Raw genomic sequence first — 23,050 nt, forward strand, 5'->3', positions numbered from 1 at the left:
TCTCTCTCTCTCTCTCTGTGTGGGTAACTCAAATTTTTTTTTTTTTTTTTTTTTTGGCTGGTGCAGCAAAAGCCCCAGGCTTTCTTGCACCGTATGGCTAATTATAATAATAATAAATCTCCAGATGCAGGACCAGGTCTGAGAGGGCCTCCTCACAGGACCTACCTGGGGTAAATCCATGTTGTGCAGGCGAGATCAGATTCCGAGAAAGAAACAGATTTGTAATGCGCAGAGCTGTTAACCGTTCTAGGATTTTTCCCATGTTGACCAGAAGTGCTATGGGTCTGAAGGATCTCGGCTCTGTGATTGGTTTATTGAGCTTGGCGATGAGATGGAGTAGTGCAGTCTTCCAGATCTGTGGGAAACAAGAGTGAAGAGACATTTGTTGTATACCAGTAGCAGGAGCCAGAGGCGTAGCAAGGTTTTCGGCGCCTTTGGCAAATTCGTGGCTACGCGCCTTTTTTCGATAATTGGTAAAATCGTAATAAATAGTCGAACCTCTGTTTAACAACCTTCTTTATAGCGAATTTTTCTATTTAGAGATAAATGTTTTCTTTTTACCGAATTTTTTTAGAATTCGCTAAATAGAATTTTATTCTTTACCGAATTTTTTTATTTCTTCCTTTTCCATATAACGACTGCATTACGAGAAAATTTTCCATATAAAGACTGCATCACGAGACTTAACTGGGTACACATCGTTCGCAGCCATGGCCTCCAAGCAAGCAACAGTGCTGTTGTTACGCCCGAATTAAAAGATAAAGAGATTACCATCAGCAAGTCAGTGGGACTCCTAAAACCTATCCCACATACCGAGAAGTCGAGCTGGGCAACTGCTTTCTGTGTATCCATAGCCAGTGGGCAGACCAAGGTGTATTAAACATTTGGACATTAGGCTCTGGTCAACCTTCTGTTGTAAGCACTCTGTTAGAGATTTAGAAGAGGGTGGTTTCCCTTTATCCCGACAAGCGGTAATCTGTTGTTCGTGGAAGTGAAACGGCACCTTTTCAAAGCTATTGGCCTATCCTCGAGCACAATATGAGATACAGAAGAAATGATGCCCCCCCACACTACTATCGTAGTTTTTTCTTAACAGTTATCTTGGCGTATCCCCACCGATATTATGTAGATATAAAAAACTTACTCTTAACATATTATGCTTCGTTGCATTTAGTTATTTTAAATTATTTCACTTCGTACTTTTGTTACTAACAAATTCATTTTGAATTCAAGTTTAAAAATACGCCACAATTTTTTTCTTCGGTATCGATATTACTAGAATGTCCACGAAATGCCAAATTATTTTCAGCGCAGAAAAATATTATTTTCAATATATGGTGCCATTTCGAAATTTCGCTTCTTAGTGCCGCTTGTGCAGCGTCGTTAATTAGTCCGTCCTTTTTTGAACACCCTTTTCTAATAATTTCCATTTTCTGAAATTGTTGATGTGTTGTAATGAATTCTCATGAAAAACAACGTTTGGATTTAGATGTTTCCAATCCTTAAATCCATGTGAGCTGCAAAATGGAACATTATTTGTGCCAGAGACAAATAAAAGGCACGAAAACAATCATCTTTCTTTTTGCAATAAAATAACCATTTCCTCTCTTTTATTTTTCAACACCTCCATTTTTGTATTTCAACGAATTATTGAAACATCGGCCATTACTGACAGGATACGTATTTAAGACCATATGTTCGGGACAGTGTTGCGCCATAAGGGATCTGTTTTTGTGGGTATTAAAGTTCCATGTGGTCGGATCATTAAAATTCAGACTTTCCGTGTTAATATCATTGCTGCCACCATTTTCTTCTGCCAATTGGTGTTGGTTATTGTCCACACTTTCTAATTCTTTTAAAAGAACTTCAACTGTGAGCTTTTTCTTGGACTTCCATTTCAGTGGCATCATCATTTGTTTCACCTTCCTTCGAATCATGTTCGTTTTCTTTGTCACTCCTAGAATGTTTTATTTATTTTATTTTTAAGAAAGTATTATTTTTGTTTTTTTTTTTTTCTCAGTCTTTATTCTTGACCTGAGAATTTGTTTCGTTTTTTTGTTTGTTACTAAAGGTAATAATATCTAATACATTTTATTTATGTTTGATGTTTGTTATGTATACAAAATCTTTTTTCATTAACACTGTATATACAAGTTTGTATATATAAGTGCATCAAATAAAATAAAAATGTTCTTCAATGTCTGTTGCATATAATTTTTCCTATTTAAAAAAGGGTAAAAAAAAAAAAAAAAAGTTTTTCGACAAAATGGCAAATGAGTCGCTACAACTAACCGAAATTTGGGTAGGCCCCCAAAGTTAACTGTCCGCCTCTGATCGTCAACCAAGTGAAGTCTGAACCTTTTATCACAAAGTCATCATCTTCCAGTGCATGTGTATGTAGGTGTTTGCTGGGAGCCCTGTTGCTGTCATGTAGGATCACATTGCTCTTGTGGCTAAGTAGCTATATAATGCAACATTACCACAGCATCATTGTCAATCAAGTGAAGTCCGAATCATTTATCCAACTCAGTGCATGTAAGTTTTCTCTGGGAGACCTATTGCTGTCATGAAGGGTCACATTGGTCTTGTGGCTAAGGAGCTGTATAATACAATGGTCGAACAGTGTCATCATCCACCAAGTGAAGCCTGAACCATTTATACAACTCAGTGTATACGCGTGTGTGTGTGTTCTCTGGGAACATATTGATTGCTGTGAGGCTGTTATGTAGGACCACATTGCTCTTGTGTCTGAGAATCTATATGTAATGCAATGTTCTCACAGTGTCATTAACAATTAAGTGAAGTCTGAACTCTAGCCAGAGGCGATGGCGAAAGTGTGGAGATTGGTCAATCACTTCGTAATCGCGCTTGGGGTTTAGGTCATGGTAGGTCGACCAGAAGTGTTCCGCGATTGCGGATTGGTCAGTCTCACCAAGGCGAATTGACCTGTCGTGCTCTGCAAGGCGGTCTCGAAGGTGCCTGCAGCTCTCCCCTATATAACAGCTGCCACAATCTTTTCAAATTACGCGGTATACCACACCGCTGCGCAAAAGAGGGGCGACCGGAGTGTCCACGTTAGAAAGCAGAGAATGCGAGCTCTTACCGGGTAGTTGCACGCACCTTATATGGTATTCCCTGAGGATTTTCGAAAACTGGCCAGACATGTCCGATAGTAGGGAATGTAGGCGGTAAGCATATTATGATGCTTTGATGACGGTCTCGGGTGGGTCGTGAGCTCTTGCGCTTGCAATAAGCATTTGTCTAATAAAAGGAAGCAAAGCTACAGTTTTAACGCTTTTAAGTATTTATATTTTATTGTATTTTAAACTTTTATTTTATTGTATTTTATTATAATGTATAGTAAGTCAGTCATTGTAAATAGATTATTTTATAATATCCATTATTTTTGTAAATATCAAACTACGTTAATTTAAACGGTTGGTGTATCAATTTAATATTATGAACACGAACTTTCCCAACCTTGGAGGCCTTTTTGAAGACATTTGTCTAATATGTGGGTTGGACAGCCACAGTTGACCAGGTCCGTTCTCACTCTGGAAATCTCGGTGCGCCTAGCTTCATCTCAGCTGGAATGGCTCCAAGCACGGCGAATAGGGTGCGGGCGGTGCTGTCGAGATGGCTAGGGGCGTGGCCCGAAATGTAGTTGGTAAACTGCCCGCACCACATTGGCCTACTGTATACCGAGGTTTCCAGGTGTGGGTCCACACGTTTTACCAGGACATTTAAGAATGGAAGGGACCCGTCCACTTCTAACTCTAAAGTGAACTGGATGAACACTGACAACGAACGAACTGAGGTACTCAATTCGTTCGTTGTCAGTTCGTACGTGGGATGACGGGGAAAAACCATAATCCAGTTTTTTGCTGGATTGTACAGTATTTATCTCTTTGTACAATTTTTAATATTTTCATTAATTTATCGAAACATAAAAACGATACAAGTCCTTTCTCCAACCAATCACAAAACGTTGGCCCAGCTGTACAAGTAAATCAGTCAAACGTGACTTAATTAAAATATTCCTTTTTTTTTTTACCAGAATAACGTCTATGCTGGGGATACCCTACGGCGCTCAGGCTGTCACGAAAAGTGAAACGTCTTAACAGCTGTTATATCTCCGAAACTAATAGACAATAGTATAAACAATTTCTACTTATTTTGCCGGGTATATAATGCCGCCGACGAATATGCGAGAAAAAATTAAAATTTTAATATAATTTTTTTCGAAAAAACTAAAAAAGTTAACATTTTGGTCATTTGCCGTTGCGCCTTGGTTACGTTCACTCTCAATAACTTCTAAACTATAATAGATAGACATAAAGAGTAAGCGAGAAAATTGTTCAGGAGGAAACAGTTTTTACATCTCTAAATAGTTTTGATGTGGCTCTTATGGTTCCCGAGTGATAGCGATGCAAATTTGAGAGAGTCGAAAAATCCGAGCATTTTCAAGTTTGTTTTCGTAATATCTTGAAAACTATAAATGTTACACAAAAACAGTAAGCGACAAAATTGTTGCCCTTCAAGAGCTCTACAAGGATATATAACTAGATTTCAAATCGGATTTTTATTTTTCGAGAGTTGAACGACTCGTTAAAGTAACTACTTCATTCCGTTACTTCGCATTTGTCGAGCAGTGCGGTTGCGTTTCTTTTAGTTAAGTTGTGACGTCACATGTTCTCATTACCGCGCAATTGTACAACCATAGCGTGTGATGTTTCGAATTTATTTTACGAGAAGATTTGGAGGCCGAGTCTGTGTTCGAAACTAAAGGACAGCCTCCTATTGGAATAATGAAGACGCGAGAAGCGAATATTCTAAATTACAAACTGCGGCAAAACCAATTTTTTTGACATTTCCCATTTGTTATCGGTGGAAACTGAATTCTGCCATATTAATTATTAAATGGGAAAAGCAAAGAACGGGCTGAACATATCAGAACGTGGACCACCATTCTCTAAATTCAATTCGGTGGTTCGTACATTTAAGAAACAGGACTTGTACGTGTTTTTATGTGGCTCTTTCTTTTGTCTTTGTGGTGCCCCCTAACTGATGACGTCTCTCCACTCCCCACCTTCGCTTAGGAATGGCAGAATGAGAAGTTAAAGAGTACGGTCCCCCCCTTAGAGAGAAAGAGCATTTCATTTCCGGCCTTGAAGTACACGAGGGACGTTGAATCCGAAATGCGCTTTAATCGTCTTCAGGATTGTTTATATGCGCCGTTATCAACTTTAACCTCCTTACAGAGTTACTCTGTTCTTATTCATCGGTTTTTTGTCCTCGTTGGGAGTAAAGGTGGCGACGCTTATCTCAGATGCGATGGCCACGTGCGTACATGAGGTGGCTACGTCACCGCAGGTCTCTGGCACAGACATCAACACAATACTCTATTTCTGTATCCGAAGGGTGTTTCACTGAGAGCGCTCCTTTGAAAAACGAGCCACTTCAGACCTCTTTACAGCTGAAGACTATTTGCTGGCGACATTAGCTTTCTTTCAATCCACCCCTCCCCCCCCCTCTCCCAGGCTGCGCACAGAAAGAAACGGCCGTGAAGAGAATTATTTACGAGTCTGTCTCATTCGGGAAACGCTCACTTTAAATTGCGCAATTTTTATTTTTATTTTTAATTTTTGTAACCACCCTTTCATGACCAATTCGCGTAATAAAAATAAAATAAACGAAATGAAATGAAACGTTAAATATAAAATAAAGACTGGAAATATTTTTAATACAAACGTTAAATAACTGTTTGCGATTTGTGCAGGTAATAATAGTTAGGGCGGTGTTATTCAATACGAAAATAACGCCTTGAAATTCGTTCTTTCCTCTCCCGACAGTTTATAATCTGTGGCGTCACTTTTTTTCAAAAGGGGTATCATTGAAGAAGGAAGGGGAGAAATACAGAGTCACCAGGGCCATGAGTTAAGGGGCACCGCCAAGAAAAGAAAGAACTGCACGAAAACGTGTTTTTTTTTTTTTAATGAAAATACCAAACACGAAAGATATTAGAAAAAACAGTACCTTAATAACCTCGACCAGGCAAAGTGCACATTAACATGGGCAGTATCTGCAATAAGATCATACCTCTCTCCAACCATCTCAACCAATTCGGTCTTAAAGTGAAGCCCCAAAAATCTGTTATTATACAACCCTCACTAGAGGGCGCAATTATTTCAAATGTAACTATACACAAAGATCTCGGTGCAATCTTCGACCCAAACCTTAGGTTCAACGGTCACATCGAATGTGTTCTACGCAAGATCAGCCGAATCCGCTGGATGGCCCGTCAACATCTCCTTCACAACACAGACGCAAGAACCACAATCAGTTATCTGCAAACCGCTGTGTATCCTACCTTTCTGCATGCCTCTGAAATGTGGGCCTCCGCGGTACCTTCTCATGAAGCCCATCCTCTCCAACGAATACTGGATACTGAAGTGGGCAACTCGCAAACATCGCCTTCCCCCGCAACAGAGGACCACCAGCATGGCCGACCAACTTCAAATCCCACCGCTGCCTCAAATAATCCGCATGAGGAGAACTGTGACCACGGTCGAAATGCTGGTTGGCAAAATCAACTCCCCTAACTTCTGGGATATATGTCAGTGGCATGTTCCACTTCCTTCCCTAAGAGCCACTCTTCTTCTTCAGCTACAGCGGAACAGGCTGAAGATCAGTGTTGGATTCCTACCTGGCCAAGTACTTCCTACAAACAAGCAAGTCCTGCTAATGATCGGAGTTGACCTCCAGAAATTCGCTTCGGATCGCAATTACAGGCGTTCGTTGGCCGAACTTGTTCCGTTTTTGTATAGCCCCTGATGGCGACTCATACTGATATCCCCACCTGCTATCAGGCGCAGAACGGCACATCGCAGGTACACCGACGAACTGTTTCACAAGAAAATGCGAAACCGTATACCGGATAACTTAATGCACGCATGCGAAACATTCTGACTTCTAAGCATATACTGTATGTGCTTTGCACACACCTTGGTGTACTGTCTGCCTCAGAACTGTATATACTCATAGCTATATATCTGGTAATATATGTTATCTTTTTGTAATACTGTACATGCTTTTATATTCCCCATACCTTGTTAAGCCCCTGGCTGTAATGATAAAAATAACTTATTTCTGAACCCGTTAAAATGTAAATTATTTCGCTTTCGCTCGAATCGTGCAGTGAGACCCCTCCGTCCTTACTGATTATTATATTGGAAACTCTTTAGTTGCAAGTACTGATACGTTCAACGATTTAAATGTCCTATTTCGATCTGACCTTCATTCCTCTTCCCACGTTGATCACGTAATATCTCACACTTCTAAACTTCTTGGATTAATGAAGCGTTCTTCCTCTGTTTTCAAGAGTGACAAAGTTATAATTCTTCTCTACAAGCAGCTTCCACTTCCCATTTTCGATTCTTATTTGGTCCCTACAACAGGAATATTTTCTCACTCACAGACCTGAGAGAATTCAAATTAAATTCTTACGCTCTCGAAATCACATTGCCTTTCACCTTTGAAATTATGGAGCTCTTCGTGGTCGCTTCAGAATCATTCCTCTTCACTCTAGACGACAACTCCGCGGGGCGCTTTTTGTCTACAATATCATGAACTCTTATCGATTCTCGATCTCTTCTTGAACAAATACCTTTCTCTATACCCCGTTTGAATTCTCGTGATAAAATTAATTTCTCATTGCCTGTTCCTCGTCCTCATCACTTACTTGGTAGTCCTCTGTTTCGTTTCCTTCAGGTAATGAATAAATACAATATTGATTTCACTCTTAATCCATCTATCTATAAGAATTTGCTGCTTACTCTGTTTTCTTAATGTGAATTTTGTATGTACTGTATTTTAATTCTAGTTTTGTATTGATTATTACTGTTTTGTATTTTCTGTAACTCCTAGCGTTCTCACCTTTATTTACGGTCCGTGTACCCTGTGTGTGTGAGAAACGTATATATAAATAAATAAAGAAAGAAAGAAATCCTGTAGATCTCCACAACTAAGAAATACGGAGTACACAATTAACTCGGAGATCATCGAAAGGTGTGATCAAGTTAACGACTTGGGGACTCTCTTCTACAGCAGTGCTAAATTCGATGCCCATGTCCTTAAAATCACCAGTGAAGCATTCAAAACATTGGGATTCATCAAACGGAACACCTACAGATATGCTGTTATCCTTCATAAAACTATTGTTCTGTCAATCCTTGAATTCTGTTCACCCATCTGAAATCGTCACACAAAGACATTAATTAACAAATTTGAAGCAGTCCAAAAATTTTTGTTCTTTACCTTACGTTCCGTAATCTTCTATTTTATCACTCCGTGTATTATGAATCGCTGTGTAATTACTCTCATCTGAGGCCTGTGTGCACTAGACAGTTACTGTTGACATTACCCTTCTAGCCAAAGTAATCACTGGAATTTATGAAGCACCTGATAAGAATCCTGTTAACAAGACACGGCCCCTTCCAACAGAAATTAAAAGCGCTTGGTATAGAGAATAATCCACTTTGCTTCGCTGGCGAAGTGGAGAGCTGGGATCACGTGATGCACTAATACCCAGAATACAAAGACCAACAAAGCAGACTCATGACCAAGATGCAGGAGAATCCCCGCAACATTGAACACCTTATAATCTTGGGTGAATTCACTGAATTTGCTCAGACATTTTGCCAAAAGAAACGAGCAAATCTTCCTTCTAACGTGCGAAACGTAAATGCTAACTAAAATATGCAATGGTTACCAAATCTTCTCCTACCGTTGTACGAAACGGATTTTGGTTTGGTTTGGTTTGGTTTGGGTTTTATTGGCACATCAGCAACTGAGGCTATAATGCGCCAAATACCGGTCATATGTAAAAAGTACTAATCGGACACGTGCTATTCTCCAAGCCAAATGACTTCGCTTGCTTACCGGACTCACAAAGATTACGGACTTGCATATGCTTCTCATGGAGGCTCCAAGTATGACAAAGGTATTGCATCATTTATGGCCATCAGTTCTTCTAGCTACTTGACTCGGGTCCAAGTAGCCAGAAGAACAATGCAGTATACTAGACAAACCACACATTACACACACTTCTGGCATTCACACAGTTCTGTTTTCTTCACACGCGTACTGATGGCGCAGTTGTGGGAAACCACCGGTGGCGCCTCACCCTCAACACTACGCCACTCTTCCATTTCGAGTCCTGCTTCAGACGACGACAATTTATATTTTAATTCTCAAACGTCAATGCGCATAGAGTTTTTAGGTTTCCAGCGTAGTAGTGTGTTTAATACCCAAAACCGTGAAACTCTCAAGTAAAAATAGTACGAAGCTAATAAGCAGAGATAAGTAGGGCAGTTTTTCCCATTAGGCAGTCTGCGTGGGTAGCACAGTGGTATCGTCACTGTACCGTGGCTGAGTTAGTCGGTCTCAGGCGTAGATAGCAAGGCTTTTCCCCAATAAACTGGGGTTTTTCGTCCAACAAAACAGGCAAATCGACCGCAGAATACGCGCAATTTACAGACTTAAACGGGTATATGTAATCATTTACGGAAGACCTAATAATTTGATTTTTTTTTCCCATTAGGCAGTTTAAGCACCGTGCCTAGGGCCTACAAAAAATAATTCAAATGGAGTTAAATGTATAGTTTATTCTACGAACTATTTTTAAGTGCAGATTTTTGAGATAAATTCTTTCTTCGGCATTTTAGCCAAATCAACGTCATTGGCGTGCTGGAATAAGATGTTTACTTATTCCGCAAAGAACTTCAATTCTAAGTCTGTAGAAACGTTTTCGAATTTATTTAAAAACAAAATATTAAACTGAACACAAGGCCACTTTAACATGTTTGGTGTTATTACGAGGGCTCGGAATGAAGAGCCCAAGCACCTAACGCCTACGAACACCAATTGATGCGGTATTAAGACTCCGCAATTTGACGATCAGGTGTTTTCTAATTTATTGACAGCTGCCATAGCCGAGTGGTCAATCGCACGGGTGCATAAGTACGCGTGCCTTGAGTGACCGGGGTTCAAGCCCGTGACTGGTAAATACGGTGCTGTTTTTTGTATGCTGTCTATCTTGTGAACTCCTCTGACCGTTTGGTCGTCCCGGAGTATAAACAGAAAATTTATTTTATATATATATTAATTACAATATTTCGTTAACGAAAATACAGTAGCTTTAACAGAAAACCGAAACAAAAAACTGTGCCGAAGCCTTTTTTTTTTTTTTTTTTTCCTGCTAATTCTAAACAGTTTGCTCAAAGCACAAAAATGATTCGCAAACGCCTGGAGAGTAAAGTTGATCGATTAACGATATCGTGTTTGCAAATTACAGACTACAACGAACAAAATTTAAGCTTCGTTGATCTACTCTCTTTACTGAATCTCTTTGGCAACTCTCCCCGTGAGAGAGAAAGAGAGAGAGAGAGAGAGAGAGAGAGAGAGAGAGAGAGAGAGAGAGAGAGAGAGAGAGAGAGACCCATCTCTAAGTGTCACATACCAACGTGTTCTGTCTTCAAAATGGCCGAGGCCCACAAATTTGAAATGTTGCCGGCTATTTTGGTAGCAACGTTTAACGCGGATGCATTTTGCATTGCTCACGACCTACAAGGGTCGAGTAGGTCATATTGTGTCTTCACCTGAAATGACAAGTCCTCCCCCTCCGGAGGTGACATTTTCGCAAGTTGTTGACGCCTGGAGTTAAGCCAACCCTGCGAAGGAAGAGCTTTCACTCGATACTGCCTTTCCACAAAAGGAATTTTAAAAAGGTCTGCACGCTTAATCTTGTAATGATCCTGTGGTGTCCTTCCAGCCCTGGCTAATTAATTAACCATTATAAATCTGAGTTAGCGCAGGTAATTCCATCGAGTATCCCTTATTCTATCGGAAATGTTGCTGAAGTGTCTGAGTAATCGTGGAAAGAGTCTACACACTCCATCCCCACAACTGGAAATAATTAATCGTAGTCAACAAGAACTCAATTCAAACTGGGGCCACAAACGTCCTCAATGGACTTCGATTTACATTCTTATTCGGCTGAAAAGAATGGGTCTAGAGAGAATGAACTTTGGTACGGCTTCCTTGAGGGAAATTATCAAAAAAAAAAAAAAAAAATTTTTAGCTTTGGTTTGAATGATAAAGATAATCGGTTGTCTCAAAGGGGTATTCAAAACGCACAATTTCGGAAATAGAAGAATTCTACGTGAGCATCGCAGAAGTATTTTCGAAATTTGATCGGCTTAATTCGTTTCTCGGAGTTTTAGTCCGAGGTAATGGGGGATTAATTTTCGCCGATTTATTTTAAAATTAAAATAAATTGAAATATAATTTTGAATTAAGAATATAATTTAAAATAAAACATTCCTAAATAAACTTTTGAAAGTGCATCGAGATGAATTTATTGGCAATTATGGAAAGTATCGCGCCTGCCACCTATAGTCAAAATACAAAAGCTGCGTGGCTACGTTGTATCGCGGCACGTTTTTGTTTTAGGCAAAACACCGCACGTTCAAATCAGCAGTAACACAGAAAGACAAATGATACTGAAACTGAAGAATAGCGATGGTGTACTTATAAACGGCAGAGAAGGCATAATTCAAATAGCAGAAGACTACTATAGAGAATTATACAAGGAGCGAGGCAATGATACCAGCAGTGGGGAAGATGGATTGCAAATTACCAACACATACGACATACCCGATATTCTTCCTGATGAGGTAGAACATGCATTGAATAAAATGAAGAATCGGAAAGCCCCGGAGGAAGTTGAAGTTACTGTAGAGTTGTTAAAATTGGGAGGAAGAGACATAACACAAAAACTGGCAAGGCTCTTCACAAAGTGCATTAGAAAAGGTGTGACGCCTAAGCAGTGGAATAATGCAATCATAGTTTTGCTGCATAAGAAAGGAGATAAATCAGAAATTGGAAATTATAGACCAATTAGCTTGTTATCCCATATCTACAAGTTGTTCACAAGGGTCATTACTAACAGATTAGAAAGAATACTTGATGAGAATCAACCGAAAGAGCAAGCTGGCTTTAGGACAGGATTCTCAACTATGGATCACCTTCACGTAATATCACAGCTAATGGAGAAAACAAATGAATATAAAACACCATTATGCCTGGCATTTGTGGATTATGAAAAGGCATTTGACTCCATACAGCATAAGGCAATGTTTCGGGCACTGGAAAGACAAGGCATAGATACTCCATATATTATGATTTTGAAGAAAATATACGAGAGTGCTACCTCCTTTATTAGACTAGACAAAGACAGTAGCAAATTTAAAATCGAGAAAGGAGTTCGACAACGAGACACAATATCTCCGAAGCTGTTTACTGCTGCCCTTGAGGAAGCTTTCAGAAGATTAGACTGGTCGCAGGAAGGAGTCAATGTGAACGGAGAGTACCTAAACCATTTACGATTTGCAGATGACATTGTGGTCATAAGCCACGATCCCAAAGATTTAGAGGAAAATCTTAATCACTTATGCACAGTTAGTAAGGATTTTGGACTAAAGATGAATATGGCTAAAACAAAAGTAATGATGAACAAGTATGCCACGGAAAGGGAAATAATGATTGAAGGAGCAGTAATTGAAAAGGTGGAGTCATATACTTATCTGGGACAAGTTATTAGCTGTAATAATGATAAATGGCTGGAAGTCAAGAGAAGAATAAATTTTGGATGGATAGCATTCAGGAAATATAGTCACATACTGAAGAGCAATATCCCAGTTTGTCTGAAACGTAAAATAATGAACCAATGTATACTCCCCACCATGACTTAGGGAAGTGAAACTTGGGCACTCACCAAAAGAATGGAAGAGAAGCTAAGAACTACACAGCGAAGAATGAAACGAATTAAACGAATTATATTGGGAATCAGACTGTCAGATAAGAAAAGAAATACATGGATTAGGCAGCAAACTCAAGTAAAGGACATTCTTATCAGTTTGGGAACGTGCTATCAAAACTTATCAAAGTTAGTTATCAAAACTAAAGAACTAAAATGGTCTTGGGCAGGACACATAGCTCGAACACATGATGACAGATGGACTAAGAAAATAACAGAATGGTACCCAAGAGGAGCTAAGAGAAAACCTGGAAGACAACAACGGAGATGGACAGATGAAATTCATGAGTTTTTGAGTAGTAAATGGATGGTCAGTGCTCAAAACCGAAGGAACTGGAAAGTTGCTGGAGAGGCCTTCATCATGCAGTGGATTGAGAATGGCTGATGATGATGACCGCACGTTCCCAAACTTTTAATACCTCGAAACCCGTTAAAATTATTCATAAATTTCACGTTTCCCCCCAAGTTAGAGAACGAGTGCAAATAACCAGATTTGAAATGAAATTTAGTTACGAATACTTTTATAAACTTCAATTCATTTAATCTTAAAGAAACGTGAATAAAACACCGATGATAGAAAGAAATAAAAAGCGCTTCACACCCGGATGGTTTGTCCCTATTTCGTTTAAGAAGTACTTCGCGAAAACGAGCTCTTCTTTTAAAAACCAAAGGGGTGCGCCGAACACACTGTGGGAACTTCCGCACTTGACTGACGGGTCGAAATGAGTAACACTCGCGGACTAGTTTGAGGACGAGGTCGGTACCGAAGTTAAAGTAAACGCATCCGAAACAGCGGACGTTGCGCAATTTTGCAGAGATCACTTTCCGAAGAAGAAATAAAAGGGAAACAGTTTTGGAAGACGGCATAACTTGTAGCGAGGTTTCCACGCCGTTGTTTCGGGAAACACGCGACGCAATTATAAAAAAAAAAAAAAAAAAAAACACACAACTGACGGCGCGTCTATGGTTTTCGGTTGCCACCGGGAAAGAATGCGCCGAAAATTAAATAAAGCTCCTCCGAATGTCACGTGGTGGGCACTCTTCCAGCGCTGGCAGTTTTGCGTTGCCCACGATAACGAACGCTCGTAGTCAGCTGACGCAGCCATTAAGGTCAAACCGCGTTCGGGATCGAAGTCCAATTTCGTTCGACGATCGCTGGACGTGCGAAGCAAACGGCGCACGCCGAAACGTGTGCTCGCTAAATCGGACGAATCGTCAATAACCTTTTGCCAATGAGATTTCTTTCCGTTATCGCACCTTCCACGCCACCTGGCAACTGCTACAATAAACAAACAACTTTGACGATCTTTCATAATTTACAATAAATCGCGAATACAATCGTTAATCATCTGTAAAGTCAACTAGTGAAGTCAAGTTTTGTGAGCGGTGTAAACGGGAGGCCAGGAAAGCCCAATTGGACAATATCCTGTAGGGATAGAAAGAACAAAATTTCCCACTGTATAAGGACAACTGGAAAACGCATCGGGAATGCTCTGTCCGAGTACGGAGATTCATCTGAGGAAGATTGTTTTTTGTTTTGTTTTGGTTTTATTGGCGCATTAGCTACTAAGGCTATAATGCGCCAAGACCATGTCATTAATAAAAATTTAAACTTTCAGTGACCTAACTAGTTAGGTCACCATGTCAAAATAAACAATAACAAAAGTATAAAAGATAAATCAATAGAAAAAAACAATAAAATGTAAATTTTATATAGCAGTACAAATGTTTATTGATTTTAAAAAGCTAAAAACAGCAGACACATGGTCATTGTCAGATAAAATCTGACTGAGTGTATAAGGCTCAGCCAGATGACTAAAAACGGTAAAGTATAAATCACGTTCGTGTCTAAAACGCGGACATACGGTTAAAATGTGATGAATAGATAAAATGGTGTCGCATTGCTCGCACATAGGACAGTCATCTGCCCTCAGCAGAAAAGAATGTGTAAGATGTCTGTGTCCTATGCGGAGACGAACTAGAACAACTTCCTCCTTACGAATCCTGCGCAGACTAGACTGCCACGGTTCAATTACAGGCTTTATACGATATAATTTATTCGCAGTCCGTCTATTCCACGAGTCCTGCCATTGGGAGTGTATGTTTTGATGTATTGTTTGCCTGTTGTCTGTATAGGGGACTAACAGGCAACGGTTATTATTGGGAATTGCTGATTTGGCTGCGGCGTCAGCCAAATCATTTCCCCTAATCCCAATGTGGCTGGGAATCCAGCAGAAGCGGATATCATATTCACGATCATGGAGAACGTGAATCTTCTGCTGAATGCTAGACAGGACTGGATGGGGATTATACCTCACAGATATTAAAGCCTGTAACACACTGAGAGCGTCGGAATATAAAATGAACCGTTGGTGTTGGCATTCACTAATGTGATCCAAGGCTAACTCTATGGCATGCAGCTCTGCAGTAAAGATACTGCATTCAGAGGGAATCTGCTCCGATGTAGTGCTGTCTGTAAAGACAGCAGCAGATCCCACGTATGATTCCGACTTCGAACCGTCTGTGTAGACTGGCGCGAAGTCGGAATGTTCAGCTCGGTGTGCTGAATAAAGCTGCAGGTAGACCGATGATGGAGTGTCCGACTTTCCCCAGTTTCTAAGGGACAAGTCACATGCCGGGAAATGAGCATGCCAGGGTGGAAAGGGTTGCTTTGGTGTTTGGGCAACCTTGTCTACCTTCATATTAAGTTCTTTGAGTAGCTCTTGGAGACGAATACCAAAAGGACGATTGGCAGTCTTACGGGTGTTGTACAAATTTTCCCATCGTGGCTCAAAAACGAATGGCCACGTAGGATGGTCTGGCAGGGATTTCAGTTTTAAGGCGTACTTTAAAGACAACTGCTTACGACGAAGCGATAACGGTGGTTCGTTTGCTTCGACGTATAAGCTCAGGACAGGGGATGTTCGAAATGCTCCAGTAGCGATACGTAGAGCCTGATGATGGACAGGGTCCAGCCATCGAAGGGCACTGTCTCTGGCTGAACTATATATTTGGGACCCATAATCTAATTTGGATCGCACAAGTGCACGATAAAGCCGTAGCAGGGTGCATTGGTCTGCACCCCAAGATAAAGAGGAGAGCGAGCGGAGCATAATAAGGACTCTTGTGCACTTTGTGCAGAGTTGACGAATATGATCCAAAAACGTGAGTTTTTTATCGAATATGAGTCCCAAGAATTTTGTGTTCGCTGCTACTGGAATAGCATTTTGTCCGAGCCTTAATTCAGGCTCAGGATGAAGATTACGCTTACGACAAAAGTGTACGCAAACGGTCTTCTCCGGCGAGAACCTGAAGCCATTAGCGAGTGCCCAGGAATTCAGACTATCAATGGCTTTCTGCAGTTGTCTTTCAATAACCCTCATGTTGCCCAACTGGCAAAAAATGCTAAAGTCATAAACATAGAAGGCACTGTGTACAGTTGGAGGAAGTTGTTCTGTGATGGAATTTATTTTTATGGCAAAAAGCGTGACACTTAATACTGATCCTTGTGGTACTCCCTCCTCTTGGCTAAAGGAGCGAGAGAGTGAGGATCCCATACGAACTTGGAAAGATCGATTGGCTAAAAAAATTTGAATAAAAAAGGGCAGATGCCCTCTTAGGCCTAGACTATGTAAATCTTTTAAAATGCCAAATCTCCAAGTTGTGTCATACGCTTTCTCCATGTCAAAGAACACCGACACCAAGTGTTCGCGTTTTAGGAAAGCATCCCGGATGGATGCTTCCAGTCTAATAAGATGGTCCAAAGTGCATCGGTTCCTTCGGAAGCCGCACTGGATGTTGGAGAGAAGGTCATTTGTTTCGAGATACCAAATTAAACGAGAATTAACCATTCTCTCCAGGATTTTGCACAGACAGCTAGTCAGAGCAATAGGACGATAATTGGTGGTGACTTTTGGATCCTTTCCTGGCTTAGGAAAGGCAAGAACGATTGCCTTTCGCCAGGAGTCCGGAAACTGCCCTTCAGTGAAGATTCTGTTATACAGAAGGAGCAGACAATCCATAGATTTTGGTGAAAGATGTTTAATCATTTCATAATGGATGCCATCTGGTCCAACGGCACTTGCTTTGGAAAGAGCGAGGGCTCTTTTCAATTCCAGAATAGTGAAATCCCCGTTGTAGGGATAAATGCCCTTAGTTTTAAAGTTAAGTGCTTGTTTTTCGATTTTATATTTCAGGACCAGGAACTCTGGGGAATACGAAGATGTTGCAGAGATGTTAGAGAATGTTTCCCCAAGAGCATTGGCTATTGCAGTTGGATCTGCAATAGCGCATCCATTATAATCTAGGATTGCAGAAGGTTGGGAGGTACATTTTCCCTTCATTTTCCGGATTTTATCCCAGACTACCTTAGAGTTGGTAGACTGGTTAATAGATGATGTAAAACGGATCCATGATTCCTTTTGACTCTGACGACGGATGTAGCGTGCTTTGGCTCGTGCACGTTTGAAGGCTATAAGGTTGTTCGTGGTAGGATATCGGCGAAATATCCCCCACGCTTTGTTTTGAGCCTTTTTTGCTGCTGTGCATTGTGAATTCCACCAAGGTTTGGGAAATGGTGGAAACCGGGCTGATGTTTTTGGGACAGCGTTAGCAGCTGCTTGGACGATGATTTCTGTGATGTACTTTACTGCGTCATTGATCGGCTCTTGACTGACTGTGCTAAGATCGAAATTTGCCTGTTGTTGGAAGGCAGTCCAGTCAGCCTGATCAATCTTCCACCGTGGTAACCTAAAAGGAAGACATGGTCTCCCACTGTGTAACAAGGTTATCACAGGGAAGTGATCGCTTCCGTATGGATTCTCCTCCACTTCCCAAGTGAGTGAAGGGAGTAGAGAAGGGGAGCAGATAGAGAGATCAATGGCAGAAAAGGTACGGGTAGGCATGTGGAAGAAGGTGTCTGTTCCAGTATTTAGAAGGGAAAGGTCATTGTCATTCAGCATACGCTCAGTGACTCGTCCCCTTCCGTTGATGTTAGCACTACCCCACAGGGTGTTATGTCCGTTAAAAACCCCGAGAAGTAAGAAAGGGGGAGGCAGCTGTGTAAGGAGATCATCAAGGTCTGCCTGGGGGATGTCAGTCCCAGGTGGCAAATAAATGGAGCACACAGTTAATAGAAATCCCACTGAAAGGCGAATTGCAACAGCCTCTATGCTGGTTGTAATTTGCAAAGGCTGCACTGGGGTCTGGTTACCCACAATGATAGCCACTCCCCCATGTACAGGGCCATCCGCAATTCTATCCTTTCGAAAAAATGTGATGTTGTGCATGGTGGGATCATCATTTGCCTTTAGATATGTCTCCTGCAAGCAAAAGCAAACTGGCTCGTGCTTTTGCAGGAGGGCCTTGATGTCATCCATATTTTGCCGGAATCCACGACAATTCCATTGTAGGAATTTAGCCATTATTTTGGCTTGGTGGGTCCATCAGGCGGCTTCCGAGGTGCTGAGGGCTTACTTTTATCAGTCTTGGATTTATCTTTTTTGGGGAAGAAAGGACGCTGTCCCGTGTCCATTTCCTCCTCCGCAAAGAGTTCCAAGACTGACTCTTCGGGTACCTCCTTCTGCTCGACATCCATCTTTTCTTGGGTTATAGGGGGGACTTCCCCTTTCTTATTCTTATCTTTCATAACTACCTTTGTAATTTGTGGAGCATTAGGAGGTACCGATATAGGAGTGGCAGCTGATTGGTTTTTCTGTGCAGGTTTTTGAGAACTTATGAGATAACGCGCGATGGGAGTGAAAGACTCCTTTGGAGGAATGGTCATGTCCGTCTGAGTTCCGACTGAACATCTCCCTGCTACCTTCTGGGCGTAGGTAGGTCTGTTGATATTCAGGGGTTTGACCGATTTCCTTGCCTCCTGGTATGATATATTTAGCTCTGCCTTCAGCCGTTGAATTTCTTTTTCTTCTTTCCACCTCTGGCATGCTCGTGAATAGGCCGGGTGTTCGCCTTCACAGTTAATACAGGTGGGTTTTGCGGCTGAACATGCTGTTGTTTCGTGGTCCTTTGCACCGCATCGAGCGCATGCAAGGACTCCACGGCAGACCATTTGAGAATGTCCGTACTTTTGGCATTTAAAACGCCGTAAAGGATTTGGAACGTACGGACGCACTGAACAGTTGATGTATCTCGTCAGGAGGTTTAGGAGAGTTAAAAGTTAGGATAACGCTCCTGGTTTTAACAATTTTTCCATCCCTTCGCGCAGTGATTCTCTTGACGGCAGTGACTCCCTGTGGTTTTAATTAGGAGCAGATTTCCTCCTCGGTTACGTCGAGAAGGTCTCACTCCGAAATGACACCTCTCGATGAATTGAGTGTTCTGTGTGGTGTCACTGTTATAGGGATACCTCCGATTGTTGTTACTCGGAGTAGATGTTCCGATTGCCTGTCATTTTTAGTTTCAATTAAGAGGTCTCCAGAACGGAGCCTCTTAACTGATTTGGGAGAACCTGCTAACCCGTCTAACCCTTTTTGAATAAAAAAGGGCGACATTTTGCCAATCGGTTTTTCATTGGTGGAATGCATAATGAGAAATCTTGGGACAGGCCCTTTTGATGATGTTTCAGTTCGCTGCCTCTTTGTCGCAATAATATTATCTGCCTCTCCGTCTATGTTTTTAGATAGGGACCGGGTTGGGGCCCCTGAAGGAATATGTTTATCAGGATTCATGGGAGTTTTTAAATGGTTCAGTGCCCGTGCTCCCCACCCACCACGGAGCCCAAAGGGACGCCCACTACCCGGCATGCAATAAATGCGCTCGGGAGTGGGACGCCAGGGCTACCCAGACACTATACCCGCACCGCCGCCAGCCTGAATCCTGTCCCTCGGACCATGAGCGTAGGGGCGTGGCATTGACACAGTTGACCCTCGCAGGCGAGCCTACTAGCCGATTGATCCTAGCCGGGCCTTCCAGGACCACCCGTCTTGTCGAAGCAGGGGCCAAAGTGGTGTATTGAAGCTGGGCCCCTCAACCACCAGGATCCCCCTTTCCGAATTTCCACGGGTCGCAGCGCACGGCAAACACGCCGGATTCCATTGATGTAAGCCCGGAACCTAGGCTGTGGGCGTTGGATCCCAGTGATGCTAGTCTGGAAGTCCAGCAGCGTCACTGGGAGGTCCCCTCACCACGTACAGGTGCCCACGTCGAGGGGATCTGAGGAAGACATCGAGCTTCTTGAAAGTAGTAGTAGTATTAGTGGCATGTGATGCAAGAAAGCAAATGTATGAGCTTATGCAGCATCAGCCAAAAAAAAAAAAAAAAAAAACACACCATTCCCTCCAAATGCCTGTCCAGTTCCTCCTTAAATTTATTCAACCTATCAACTTCCACAACGACAGATGGAAGTTTGTTCCAGCAATTAACCACCCTCTGGCTAAAGGCAAATTTCCACACATCTATTCTACATCTGTCCTTTCTTAATTTGAACTTATGTCCCCGTAGGTTCGTAATCTGAACAAGTGGAAGGATCCTATCAGAATTCAGCGTGCTCAACTCATTCAAGGCCTTATACACCTCAATCAGATCCCATCGCAGGTGCCTAGTCTCCAGCCACTGCAATTTGCAGAACTTAAGCCTCTCTTCGTAAGAGGATCCCTTCATTCCCCTCACCGAATGGTGAGAACGGCGACCGTACGAGAAAAGACTGATTATGTGAGCTAAGGCGCTTGAAATGTAGGCACTTTATGGCTCATTCAGGTTTATAAGGCACTCAGAGGGATTAGTAAAATGAATGAAGGCGGAATTTTCACTATTACAAAGCAAAAGGTATTAGAACGTATAGTACTTCTTAGTACCTTGGGTGGATTGAAAGGCGAAAATATGAAAGAAGATAGTCGACATTAAGAATCTTCCAGTTGTGCCATAATATCTGTTCGCCCCGTGTGCTATATCAGTGGTTCTCAACCTTTCATGCTTCACGTACCCCCTGGAAATGTGTATGTAACTGGCGTACCCCTTGTATAGATAGATAGATAAAACTATAGTTCTAGTATAACAATGGGAATTAAACACACACACACACACACATTCAATTTTGTATTCATAAATTACATTACCGATAAACACAAAGAGTAATATAAACAATTTAACAAATCTTATAAAATTATAAACATTTTACTGGGTAATCAGTGAGATGGTTGCGCTTATTTAAGCTTGCGCGGTTCATCGATGGTTGGGGTTATCTTGCTAGGGTAGATCGCGAGTCATCTTCAACGTCCAGCCTGTTTCTATATTTAATTTTTTAAAGCAGTTAAAGACGAAAAACCAGTTTCATATAAATAAGTTGTTGCGAAAGGTAAGAAATATCTGACTGCAATTCTTGACAAAGTCGGATATTCCTTCTCCACTCCAAACCAAAAACTAATCAATGGGTTTTTGGAACGAATGTTTTTTAAACTATTGTCACAAGATATTTCAATCAACTCTTCTTTATTGGACAATGGAAGCTTACATTTTTCCAAATCAAATGTGAAGGGGTCTCGAATCCATTCTTACGTTTCATCAGGGGGTGGAAAATACTGCCTTATAAGAGATTTAAGAGTGCTTAAGTGAACGATTATTTGTTGTCTGATGTCTTCAAAGTCTGCAATTGTTTGCTCATTTTCTTTAAGAAATGAATCTAGTTACTGAAATTGGTCACAGCTGTTCGTTTTAATTCTATTTTTCCAGAGAGAAATTTTTATTTTTACCACGGCCTCTGTTTCCTTCTCAACATAGAACACATCAACGTTGTCTCCTTCAATGATAAGTTGCAAATATTCACTTTTTCAAGAATGTCAGCTAAATACGAAGAAGAACTCTTTATTGCGTACACAATACCCTTCACGGCTACAAGCCACGGGTTTACAGTAGTATGCTAACCGTAGAAGCCATTCTAAGTCTTGTAGTAGTCTGAGAAGACATTCTAAGTCTTTTCAGGTAGGGAGGGAAGATTGACAAACGTGTACAGACACGAACTACAGCGCCGCGCTTCATCACTCAGTTCTCAGAAATTAATGAGTAGCAGTGTTGCCAACTTAGCGACTTTGTTACTAAAGATCTTTTGAGCTCTCACGGCGTACCCCCAAAAGTTTTATTGCGTACCCCACGTTGAGAACCACTGACTCATATAATATTTATTGGAGAGCATTTTTATTTTCTTGGTATTGATATTGCTCCGCGCAATCAAACAATTAATAAAAATTAATTTTTAAAATGGTTCGTGTACCAAGTGAGAAATATTCTTCTGAATGTTGCGAGGCATAATGCGGGGACAGGAAGAAAAATTATAAATAATAATAGTAGGCGCGATGGCCCAGTGGGCTAGCAGCCTGATGGACTCTGATTCGAGTCCCGCCTTGGCCCACTCACTATAATAATACAGTATTAAAAAAAAAAAACGATAGTCGCTTCAACGGACTTAACTCCTCAAGATCGAAGTTACCCTATCTGCCCGAGGCATAAGTGGTGGTGTTAGTTCTTCGGAGTGACGTCACTCCGAAGAACTAACACCACCATTGGACCCAAGCCGAAGCTCAACAAGTCCACCTCCATAGATCCAAATAAGTTCGGAGAAAATAGAAGTCAAATTATGGACCAAATCACCAGAATTACTATAAAATCTGAGCTTTATTTATATAGAAACTAAGCAAATTGTAATGAAAATGATAGAAGAAATGATGTGGGTCAAGCTGCGTGCATATATAATTACAATCTTAATTAAATATCAATTTTATTTTAAAGTTAATCGTTGCTCGCTATTAAATAAATATAATTTTCTAATTAATGCCATTATTTTAGATATTGAAAATTTGAATAAAATTGTATGCTGTATATATATAAAAAACTATATATTTGCACACCCTCCTAGCCCACAGGCTGTTCAGGGGGTAAAACTAAGGTGAATAAACAGATGACGATGATATTAATAATAATAGACAGATAGATAGATGATATCAAAGAAAAAAGTAGTGAACATACTGCATCGAGTGTGGTGCAAGATAAAGTCACTCACGTTCAGGCATTCGAAAAGTCAGAGACAGTCCTCGCGAGGAAGACAGTACAGCAAACAGCGGTATCCCCCGCATAGCTACCACAATAGAAGGACAAGACCATCCAGACCAACAAAATGGAAGTGTTCCTGGGCAACTGCGATAATGACCACCCGGGAAGGAA

At 41.2% G+C, this 23,050-nt stretch overlaps 1 protein-coding gene across 1 annotated transcript in view; it reads right to left on the reverse strand.

Moving 5' to 3' along the window:
• Window positions 1–23,050, reverse strand: part of Adat1 (Adenosine deaminase, tRNA-specific 1) — a 224,503-nt gene that overhangs the window by 182,173 nt on the left and 19,280 nt on the right. The window lies entirely within an intron of this gene.

Source organism: Mastigoproctus giganteus, chromosome 10 (assembly GCF_048544385.1).
Source record: "Mastigoproctus giganteus isolate SK-2022 chromosome 10, ASM4854438v1, whole genome shotgun sequence".
Lineage (NCBI taxonomy): Eukaryota > Metazoa > Arthropoda > Arachnida > Uropygi > Thelyphonidae > Mastigoproctus > Mastigoproctus giganteus.